This window comes from Humulus lupulus, chromosome 3 (genome assembly GCF_963169125.1).
Source record: "Humulus lupulus chromosome 3, drHumLupu1.1, whole genome shotgun sequence".
Classification (NCBI taxonomy): domain Eukaryota; kingdom Viridiplantae; phylum Streptophyta; class Magnoliopsida; order Rosales; family Cannabaceae; genus Humulus; species Humulus lupulus.
The window spans coordinates 83,297,665-83,310,083 of record NC_084795.1 but is presented as its reverse complement, the minus strand read 5'-3'; positions in this window follow the sequence as shown (position 1 = coordinate 83,310,083).

The following is a 12,419-nucleotide window of genomic DNA, read 5'->3' as shown; positions in this document are numbered from 1 at the left end:
AACGCTCCAACCACGTAAAACTATGTTTGTTTATCTTTAATCATTTCTTTTTACCTCTCTTATTTATCATAATTCTAGTTTCCGAAAAACTCGGTAAGCATTTTTGTGCTTTCATTGAGAGCCGAAGAAAGCTTGAAAAGATCTTGAACATCTGCAACAATGGTGAACACCAGGCACACCGTATTCGATCCTACTCACCAACAACAACAAGGAAATTGAGAACCATTGCCCAACCAACCATTCCCTTAGGATCGACCTGAGGGAACACCCTATCAAGAGCCCCTGCCCGACAATTCCCATAATTTTGAGGATGGGGCTGACTACAATGAGGGTTACTATGAGGGAGATGAGGAAAATGAAGGGAAATACCAGGATCACGAGGCTGAAGATCCTGCTAACTCTGAAGAAGAGATGAATCTCGAACAGAGGACCCAGAAGTGGTCCGTCTAAGACAACAAGTCCTGGATTCAGAGGCCAGGATAGCTGAACAGAAAGAGGCCACCCGCCAAATGCAAGAGTCCCTCCTGTCTCTTCAGGTCCTCATTGTTACCCAAGGATTGACAGTTAACCCTCAGACCATTCCGATTCCAGGAACGCAACCACCGACCCCACCAGTTAGGACCGGCGCGCCTAAGAACATGAGCCCAATCCCTCCCCCGGGACCACATCCTGGAGACTGCCCGTCGAATATTGCTCAAGAAAAAGGAAAAGCCAAGATGGTTGATCATGTTGGAAAAGCAAACCCACAGAGGAAAATTCATCTCGTTCCAAAAACTGAGGCGAACCCAGGGCAGCTCCCTAAGAAAAAATGGATGTGTCCTATCTCAAGACGAGATCATCCAATCGATCCACAAGGGAAGTGCCTGCAGGGTGCCAAACCCCGGACTGTCCATAGAAATATTGGACGGGAACAACGTTTTCATCCTAGTGCTTCCGTGAACAAGGATCATAGAGGACACCAGCGCGCAAAAGATCTGGAAGCCATTAGTTCGGGAGACGATACTTCCCAGATAGACTTGCGTGATGGCCTAAATGCCCGAAAGGAACAAGCCCACAAGAAAAAGATTTACCCCCGAGGGGGCGATCTGAGGAATAACCTCAATGACAGGAGGAACGAAAAAGTCCTCTTGGATGATTGAATGGCCAAACAGTTCATGGAATAGTTGGCCGCATTAAAGAAGGTCACAGACCGCTTGTTCCGGAAACAAGAAGGAGGAGGCTCCGATTCCGAAGAGGAGGAAAAAGAGCCATGCCCCAAACACATCCTGGATGTGGTGCTACCAAAAGGGTTCAAAATGCTGAACCTACCTGACTACACCAAGAATGCAGACCCAAGGGAATACTTGTCCCGCTACAACCGCCTGATGATTGTAGCTCACGTCTACGACAACGCCAAATGCCTGTGCTTTTCGATCACTCTAGCTGAACCCACAAAGCAATGGTGGAAAAGACTTAAACTAGGATCAATCCAGTCCTAGTCTGGATTGCAATCGACTTTCCGTAAAAAATTTGTGGCCTCCATGAGGATGGATATGCAGAACAGCGCCCTTGCGAATGTCAAGCAACATCCCACAGAGACCCTCAGGGCCTATATCCAGCGCTTCACGAAGGAAGCGTCAAAAACCAAAGTAGACGATGGACAGCGCTGGGTGGCTCTCTAGGCCGGGATCAAGGCCGGATCCCCACTCTGGGATGATATGCAGCGCAGCAAGGTGGCCACTCTCGAGGAATTCATTAGGAGGGCACAAGGTTTTATCAACTGGGAGGAGGCCCGAATCCAAGCTTTCGGGTGGCAGCCGGCCTCCCAATCAAGTGCCCAGACCTTTCCCAGTTATGGGATGCAGTATCCCACAAACCATTATCTGACACCCCTGGCGGCGCCAAGATCAACTAGCACTCATGGAATGACCTTCATGACCCTGAAAGTCTATGGTCCCGCTTCATCGGGGTATGCACCAACACAATCCACCCCATTCTCCAGGTACAGAATGGCGCCGATCGGATACAGCGCCGACCCCAGCAGAGCCCAGCCGTCTCAAGTTGGGGGAACGGAGGCGAGCGTGAACCCCTCCCGAGGAAAAAGAACGGGCAAAGGACATAATCGATCCGAGCCCTCCAAAAAGGGAAAAAGGGGTTACAAACCCCAATACACAGAATATACCAACTTGGTGCACACCAGGGAGAACATATACCTGACGATGGGGAGTACGGTCCACTATCGGAAACCTACCCCCATGTTCAAAGGTGGAAAGAACTCAAGGGACACCAACAAGAGGTGTGCCTATCACAAGGGCGTGGGTCATACGACTGAGGAATGTCGTCAACTGAAGGATGAAATTGAAAATCTGATCAAGTTAGGGCATCTCCACCAATGGGTTAGACTACCAGTGGGAGTTTGGGGACTGGCAGCCGCTCCTGGACAACCTACGATCCCGGGTGTATTTGGATCATACCGACTTCCCCAGGGAGGGTACGCCACAAGTTCTGGAGCACAAGCCCCTCAGGGGGCCCCAATTGTGCAAGCACCCGAGCTTAGAATGCCCTATCCTTCCAAAATTGCGCCCCCACGGATAGATGATCACATGGCCACCAGATCGAGAGGGTTGCATTTGGGAGGACCATCCTGGAATGATCAGAAATGCTACCTTAGTGAACTCGACCACGACCACGAGGTATGGGCCTTGGTTCAGACTCCGGCGCAATGCCCTAAGTTGATGAACTTACCCATCACGTTCACGGAAGAGGACGCCTAGAACGTCCACTTCCTGCATCATGATCCTTTGGTCATTGATGCCCAAATCGCCAACAAAATGGTGTCTAGGGTGTTGGTAGATGACAGAAGCTCCGTCAATGTGCTATTCAAGTTAGCCTTCATTGCAATTGGCTTGACCGAGGTAGATCTGGCGTCATGTCCAACGTAGATCTATGACTTCAATGGGGATTCACTGCTCGCTATGGGGAAGATCCAACTGCTCGTAACGTTGGGGAACGAGATTTATGGCTCATTCAAGTTTTGCACGTTCATGGTGGTGGACTGGCCCACTACTTACAATGTTATTTTCGTCCATCCCGCACTGGTCGATTTTGGCACCATCACCTCCATCTGCCACATCTACATGAAATTCCCTTGCGAAAATGGAGGGGTGGGAACGGTTCGGGGAGATCAGAAGAGCGCCCGGAAATGTTATCGCATCTCTACCTGTAATGCCCCCAAAATCCCTAATGAGGTTTATGGTTGGATTAGTAGGTCGGGAGGGACATAATTGATTTATTATGCCATTAAATGATTATATGCATGATTATGTGAATTATATTATTATATGATGATAAATGCATGCATGTGGGTCCACTTTTCGTTATAAGGGTATTTTGATAATTTGGTCCATTGAGGGCATATTTGTATATTTTCATGCACGCTGGTGATTATTGATGAGGCCACATTATAATGTGGATTTGTTCGAGCTATTCGGTATGAGACGATCTTTGAATACTAGTTAGCGGTTTGGTCATAACGGGGTTAATTTTGGGGCTCGGGGTGAGTCTCGGGGTAATTTGAAGATTAGTGCATTACCGAGAATTAAAGGGTAATGGGATATGATTTATTAACATTTGAGAATATTGGGAATAACGGGAATTGGAGGACGTTAATTATAATTACCGAGATAGACGAGAAAGGACGGTTTTACCCTTGTTAGCCTTAAGAGGGAATTTAATGACCTAAGGGCATTTTGGTCTTTTGACCAAGGATATATATCAACCAAAGAAGGTTGTAGAAAACTTAAACCAAAACAAATCTTCTTCTTCCTTCTTCTCACGATCATCATTTCTCCTTCTTCTTCCTTTGAATTTTTGAAGTTCCAATTAAGGATTCAAGCTAGGGAACCAAGCCCTGAGGGTCTAGGATTGTATTCTACCATTGAAGAGGATTTAATCTTGAGCTTGAGGTAAGATTCTAGCCATGGAAACTCTAGTTATACTCTATTTTCCATTTGATTTTCAGTTTGGATTCTTGGATTTGATACATAAGAATTCAAGGAAGTTTTTAGCAAAGTTTGATTGGGTTTTGATGCCTAGGACTTGTAGAATGGGCATTTGAGTTAATTTGTGAGTTTGGTTGAGGTTTGGAATCAGTTTTTGAAGATTGGAAATTAAAGAAGTCGAAGGGGAAAAACCAAGGCTGAATCACCCTGGTTCTAGCGCTACAGCGCCCAAGGGTGGGCGCTACAGTGCTGTCCAGGGCAAGTCAACCCTGCTTGTAATGCCATGGCGCCAGGGGAGCAGTGCTACCCTATTTTTCCAGGGTCCTATTTTGGGCATTTTTGAGGGTTTTTGGTTCGGGGTTTCAATTTTAAGGCTCGGGATCGAATCTACTAACCGTTTGAGTACAATTCAAGGTCCCGGGAGCGAGGTTTTAGATCTTGAACCATTTATTATTGATTTCATTGATGGAGTTCCATATTTGGTTATGACTAGGTGACTGCTAGGGGATCAAAGGATCGATCTTTCTCAAGGGTCATTTTTAACTTGTTTCATGCTCGAACCAGAGGTAAGAAAACTGCACCCAGTATGTGACATGCATGGTTATTAATGAGGCATGTTGAGTGCTCTGTATATGTGGACATTGATTGCATATTAAATGCTTAGCAGTCTTTCTTATCTGTGAATGGTACTGACTTATTAGTCAGAATCATTAATGGTGTCAGTATTGATTATGAAGCTGAGACTTATTAGTCAAGTTCGGTAGTAGTACTGAGCACTCGTCGTATGGTATTGGCTTATGAGTCAAGAATTGTATTAGTGTGTTTAATGCAAGCTGAAAAGATTAGATCTAATCGACATAAGCATTATCTTCATACGAATGAAATGCTTGACCGACCTTAAGTTTGAAGAAAACAAAAGCGCTTGTCTAGTCTAAAGGCTAGTTACTTAGAGCCAGGGCTAGAAGGCCCAGGTGACTGCATCGTCACACGGCTATGGGTGCGGAGCCCAAGTTCATGACTTACTCATCAGTCACTTTTCTCTTTCAAGTTCGTGACTCCATAGTCACTCATCTTGTTTAAGTTCGTGACTTACTCATCAGTCCCTTATCTGATTAGGGCTATAAGCCCCAACATGATTATTAGAATCTCGATACCATCTGATTAGGGCTACAAGCCCAGTATGATTATCATAATCACCATTTGATATTGTATACATGCAGTAATGAGTTTTCTTGCTGAGCCTTGGCTCACGGGTGCTATGTGGTGCAGGTAAAGGGAAAGAAAAGCTCACCCAGCCTTGAGTGGATGGCTTAGGTGGTGATGTGTACATATGCGGCCGCTTGACCACCACGGCCAAGGAGTTTATCAAGGGAACTAGGGGTTAACCCTATCTTTGCCGCTTAGGTCAGCGGGTTGTAATTTTTACATTGTAATGACCATTTTGGATTTTAAATAACTTTGTAAACATTTTTATGGGCCCATGTACATTTTTATGTTTTATATAAAATATATCCATCCCTTTTAATCGAGATTTTTCACCTTAGCATATTAATGACACCTAGATGCACGTTTATAACCAAATGACATGTTTAGCGAGTTAAGCATGGTTTAATGTTCACAGTAACAGTCTTGGAGTAACCAGGGCGTTGCAACTTGATATCAGAGCGTACCAAGGTTTAGGGTTCTTGTAGACTGGCTGGGCATGTACACTTACCACTAAAGACAAGCTCGCTCATGGTTTGGTAACTATTTATGTGGTTATATATTTAACTGCTTAAATAAAGTATAAATGCTTTACTTGTCTACATGAAATATATTAATAAGGCTGGGCCTTGACTACTGCATCATAAGGAAGAACGTGCTTATTAGTACTGATATTGCTAGAACATACTTATTAGTATTGTTCATTGTGAATTATCAATTGATACGTGTTAATGCTAAATGATATGATCATGTATCCATTTGTATATCTGTATAATTGTGGAATATGGGTGATTATTTATTGATCTTGGACCGTGAGGTGGCAAGAGGTTTAGTTATCACTGCCTAACTGGCTGCATTGACTATTGCAACAAGGTTTAAATAGATAAGAATGATTCAAAGATAGACAGATTCATCAGCTGGCCAGGAAGATCAAGGCCAGAATAACAGACAGGGTCAAGAGAATGATCAGAATCAGATTCCACAGCCAGCTCCTTATAGCTGGCAGCAACTGCTTAATGATTTACAGGCCAGAGTATTGAGGCAGGAAGAAGAAATCCGCCTCCTGAGACGACAACAAGTTCCTGCAGGGAACGTTTTACCTGAGGCAACACCTGTATTGGTGCCAACAGTTGAGCAGCTGCCTGAGGCTGGAAGCAAATGAGAACCTCTTTATGAAAGGTTCTGGAAACAACAACCTCCAGTTTTTGAAGGTAGTGCAGATCCAGCTAAGGAAGAGCAATGGGTGAGCATGATTACCACCATCCTTGAATTCAAGAGGGTGTCTGGTAATGAGAGGGTGGCCTGTGCCACATACATGTTTTGGGAGGATGCCCGAACTTGGTGGGAGGTTATATCTCAAACCAGAAATGTTAATGCCCTAAGTTGGGAAGAGTTTAAGACTCTGTTTAATGAGAAGTACTACAATGATGCCATCAGGGCTGCTAAAGCTGAATAGTTCATCAGATTACTTCAGGGGAGTTTATCAGTAATTGAATATGCCCTGAAGTTTGATAGATTGGCAAAGGTTGCCATGGAGCTGGTGCCCACTGATGGGACCAGAAGGGAGAGGTTTCTCCAGGGGCTACAACCTAGATTAGCCCAGGATGTTCATATCACCACTGTGGCTGGAGTTACTACTTATGCACATGTGGTGGAGAAGGCGCTCACAACTGAGAGCACAGAAAACAAGATCGGGCGGGATAATGTAGCCAGAAGAGAGTTGAGGAGGACAGGTCCTCCATTTTTGGGTTCTGGTAGGGGTGGATGCCCCAGTGATCAGAAGAGGAAGGTTCCTGACACCTTCCCAACTCCAGGTCCTAATAGGCGATCAGGTGGTATTACAATGGGCCGCCAGGGTGGCAGTGAGGCCTGTAAGACTTATCCTGAGTTCCCTAGGTGCAAGAGGCGCCATTTGGGGGAGTGTAGGGAAAAGGCCTGCTTCTTATGTGGAGCAGTGGGTCATTTCAAGAAAGATTGCCCTAAAGCAAGAAAGGAAGAACCCAGAAAGAGGGACAGCTCGGACCCAGCTCGAGTGTTCGCATTGACTCAAGCAGAAGCTGAGGCTTTGTAATGCCCTGAATTCTCCGATGTGGTTTAATGGCGGGATTAGTAGGCTGGGAGGGCCATACTTGTTTAAATATGCCATTAACTAATAATATGCATGTATATGTGAATTATATTATAATATAATGTTAAATGTATGTATGTGGGTCCACATTTTTAATTACAGGGGTGTGATGGTAATTTGGCCCGTTGAGGGTATAATTGTATATTTGTATGCATGTCGATGATATTGTTGAGACCACATTATAATGTGGGTTTGTTTGAGCTACTCGGCATGAGATGATCTTGGAATATTGATTAGCAGTCTAGTCACAACAGGTTTAAGTTCGGGACTCGGGATGAGTCTCGGGTGATTTTAATGATTAGAGCGTTACCGGGAATTAAAGGGTAACGGGATATGAATTATTGGTGTTTGAGATTATTGAGAATAACGGGAATTGGAGAGCGTTAATTATGATTAACGAGATAGGTGGAAAATACCACTTTTTCCCTTGGGAGCCTTTAGAAACTTTAAATTGACCTAGGGGTAAAATGGTCATTTCACCCGTAGGATAGATATAACCATTTTTGGCTGAGAAACAGAGCAACTTGGAGAGCTTTCCCGTACCTATCTTCCCTTCAGTTTTCTTTGTGATTTTTGAACCATTCTTGAGGATTCAAGCTTGGGGAGTAAGCCTTGGGAGTTTGGGAGTGTGTTCCACCCTTGAAGAGCATCATAAGCTGAGCTTTGGGTAAGTTTCTAATCATTGAATTCCCTGGTTTGCCCTGTTTTAGTTCTGTTTTACAGTTGTGATTTCTAGGTTGAGATCTTGGTTTTGTTGGGAGTTTTGGCTAGGGTTCTTATGGTTGTGATGTTTGGGGTATGTTAGGATGGTTTTTGGGTTCATTTGGCATCAAAAATGGGATTTGGAAGCATTGGAATCAAGTTAGGATCGAAGGAGATGAAGAAGGAGGTTTCAGGGGGTTCCTGGTCTGGAGGTAGCGCTATAGCGCCCACCTTAGGGCGCTACAGTGCTACTCAAGGGGGCATTTGGGAGTGTTGGAGGTTCTGAGAATAGCACTGGGGTGCTAGGGGTCAGCGCTGTAGCGCTACTCTGTTCCTTCAAAGTCCCGTTTTGAGTGTTTTTAAGGGTTTTTGACTTGGGGTTTCAATCCTTAAGGCCCGGGATCGAATCTACTCACCGTGTGGGCATGTTTCGAGGTCCCGAGAGTGGTGCTTAGGTTAAGACCCTATCCATGTTGATTTTCATTAATGGAGGTTATAATTGGTTGTGATTAGGTAACCGCTAAGGAACCAAAAGATCGATCGTTCTCAGGAGTCGTTCTTATAATATTTCTCGCTCGAACCTGAGGTAAGAAAACTGCACCCTGTGTATGTGACATGAATGATTGTTATTGAGGCATGTTGATTGATAAATGTGGACATGGATTGCATATTAAATGCTAGTGAATATTGTTTACTTGTATATGGCGCTGACTAGTCAGGGACACTGACCTAAGAATCAGAACTGGCATAAGCGTCTTGAGTGCAGGGCTGAATGAAGATTAGATCTAATCGATATCAGCGTTGAATGGCTCTAAGGCATTAACGCTGGACCGACCCTAAGGTCGATGAATCTTATAAGTGATTGGCTAGTCTAAGACTAATTATTGAGAGCCAAGGCCAAAGGCCCAGGTGACTGTTTGTCACATGGCTAGGGAACGTTGTTCCGGGGTTATGACTCTATGGTCATGAGGAAGGTTATGTTGGTGACTAGTCACCATGCACCTATCCTATTTAAGCTAGTGAAAGGTTCACTTATCTGTAAAGCCTGGTGACCCTATCGTCACATGGCTTAAGGGAGCTATTTCCAATTTAGTGACTTTTGCGACTGTCACATATCTGTTTTGGACTGATAGTCCTGAATGATTATTATGATCATTGTTGATATTATATCATGCTATATTGTGTTTTCTTGCTGGGCCTTGGCTCACGGGTGCTATGTGGTGCACGCAAAGGGAAAGAAATGATCACCCAGCCTTGAGTGGAGAGCTTAGGTGGTGATGTGTACATATGCGGCCGCTTGACCACCACGGCCAAGGAGTTCTCAGAAGGACTAGGGGGTTTACCCTATTTTTGCCGCTTAGGCCGGTGGGGTTGTAAATTTGAAACAGTAGTGGCCATTTTGTATTATGAACAACTTGTAAATGTTTTGAATAGCTCATGAGCAGTTTATGCATTTAATAAAAATATATCATTTCTTTTTTATTGGTTTTCCACCTTAGCCTGTTAATAACACTTAGAGCACGTTTTTAACCAAAGGACTCGGGTAGCGGGTCAAATTTTCGGTTCACCATTCACCGTAACTGTTCTAGGGTAACCAGGGCGTTACAGGCTTCACCCTCAGTAGTTATAGGTTAGCTTCTTAGTGCTGGAACCCCTTATACTGTTTTGATTGATTCTGGTGCTACACATTCTTTTATTACTAGTAGAATTATTGATAGACTGTGTAGACCATGTGATTATTATGCTGTGGGGTTCGGGATCTTATTACCCACTGGGGAGATAGTAGTATCTAGAAGATGGGTCATATCTTTTCCAGTGACAGTGGAGGGCAGATAGTTATCAATGGATTTGATAGAGTTAGTTATGACTGACTTTGACATTATTCTGGGTATGGATTGGTTAGTGAAGTATGGGGCAACCATAGGTTGTAGAAGGAAGATGGTCACCTTTGAGCCTGAAGGTGAGAATCCTTTTGTGTTTTTTGGTACTGTGTATGGACCTCGTATACCTATGATATCTATTTTGAGGGCTAGAGATCTATTGCAAGGAGGTTGCATAGGATTCTTAGCCAGTGTGGTGGATACCACTCAGGTCATGCCAGTGAGACCAGACTAGTCTATGAGTTTCTGGATGTGTTTCCAGAAGATTTACCAGGGTTGCCATCACCAGTGACAGAGCCAGTGTCTAGAGCACCTCATAGAATGGCCCCAGCAGAGTTAAAAGAATTGAAAGTATAGTTGCAAGAGTTGTTGGATTACAGAGAACGTGCGTCAGTTCTGTTGTGAAAAAGAAAGATGGTTCTCTGAGGACGTGTATTGATTACAGAGAACTGAACAAGTTAACAATTAAGAACAAGTATCCTCTGCAAGGATATATGATTTGTTTGATCAATTGTAAGGCAAAAGGATATTCTCAAAGATAGACATTCGTTCTGGTTATCATCAGTTGAGGGTCAAGGAGCGAGACATACCAAAGACTGCTTTTCGCACTAGATATGGGAATTATGAGTTCTTAGTCATGTCCTTTGGATTGACTAATGCCCCAGCTGATTTTATGGATTTGATGAACAGAGTGTTCAAGGATTATCTGGAGCAATTTGTGATCATCTTCATCGATGATATTCTTGTTTATTCTCAGTCAGAGTCAGAACATGAGCAACATTTGAGATTATTTCTACAGAGAATGAGGGAGCACAGATTGTTTGGAAAGTTCAAGAAATGTGAGTTCTGGTTATCTCGGGTATCTTTCCTTGGGCACATTGTCAGTAAGGAGGAAATTAAAGTAGATCCAACCAAGATTGGGGAAGTCAGAGATTGGCCAAGGCCAAAGAATGCTTATGAGGTTAGAAGTTTGATTTCGGTTGGCATGTTATTACAGACGTTTCATGGAAGGGTTCTCTAAGATTGCTACTTCATTGACTGAGATGACACGCAAGAATCAGAAGTTTGTGTGGTCAGACAGATGTGAGAACAACTTCCAGGAACTGAAACAGAGGTTGATTACAGCTCCAGTTCTGAGTCTTCCAATAGATCAAGAGAAGTTTGTGAATAACTGTGATGCCTCACATCAAGGTTTGGGTGGTGTCCTGATGCAGTCAGGGAAGGTGATTGCTTATGCCTCACATCAGTTGAAGGAGTATGAACAGAGATATCCCACTCATGACTTAGAGTTGGCGGTTGTGGTCTTTGCTTTGAAGGTATGGAGGCATTACCTTTATGGGGAGAAGTGTGAGATCTATACTGACCACAAGAGCCTAAAGTACTTCTTCACGCAGAAAGACTTGAATATGAGACAAAGGCGTTGGATGGAGTTAGTAAAATATTATGACTGTGAGATCTTGTATCATCCAGGAAAGGCCAGCGTGGTAGCTGATGCTTTAAGCCGAAAGGGTCCGGAATAGATTTATAGTGTGAGGTTGATAGCCAGAGAGTTAGCAGAGGATATGACCAGAGCTGGTATAGAGTTGCTAGTGGGCCAGTTGGCCAATATTACGCTACAGTCTACACTGTTGGAAAGAATCAAGGAGGGTCAGTTGGGTGATCCATAGCTGATCAAGATTAGAGAGGATGTTTTGGCTGGAGTGTCCAAAGATTACACAGTGTCTGATATGGGTTTATTGAGATACAAGGGACGGATATGTGTCTGTTAGACACTGCTATGAGACGAGAGATTCTGGATGAATCTCATACTACTCCTTACTCTTTGCATCCAAGCACCATGAAGATGTATCAGGATGTGAGATCATTGTATTGGTGGCCTGGCATGAAGAGGAATGTTGTAATGCCCCAAGTTTCCTAATAAGGTTTAGGACCTTGATTAGGAGGCCGGGAAGGCCATAATTGATTTATTATGTTATTAAATAATTATATGCATATTTATGTGAATTATATTATAATATGATGATAAATGCATGCATATGGGTCAATTTTTAATCATAAGGGAATTTCAGTAATTTGGCCCGTTGAGGGTGTAATTGTGTATTTTCATGCACATGGGTGAATTATAAATAATACCACATTATATGTGGATTTGTTCGAGCTATTCAGCATGAGACAATCTTTGAATGCAAGTTATCGGTCTAGTCATAACGGGGTTAGTTTCGAGGCTCGGGGTGAGTCTCGAGGTAATTTGAGGATTAGAACATTATCAGGAATTAAAGGGTAATGGGATATGATTTATTAGTATTTGAGAATATTAGGAATAATGGGAATTGGAGGACGTTAATTATGATTAGCGGGGTAAGTGGTGAAAGGACTATTTTTCCCTTAATGGGTTTCAGAAGAGTGTTTTCCAGGGGCATAATGGTCATTTTGGACCAAAATCAGTGACTAAGTCACCTTTCCCCTCAGATGAAGGTAACCTTAGAAACAGAGCATCATTATCATCCTCTCTCTCTCTTCTCGATC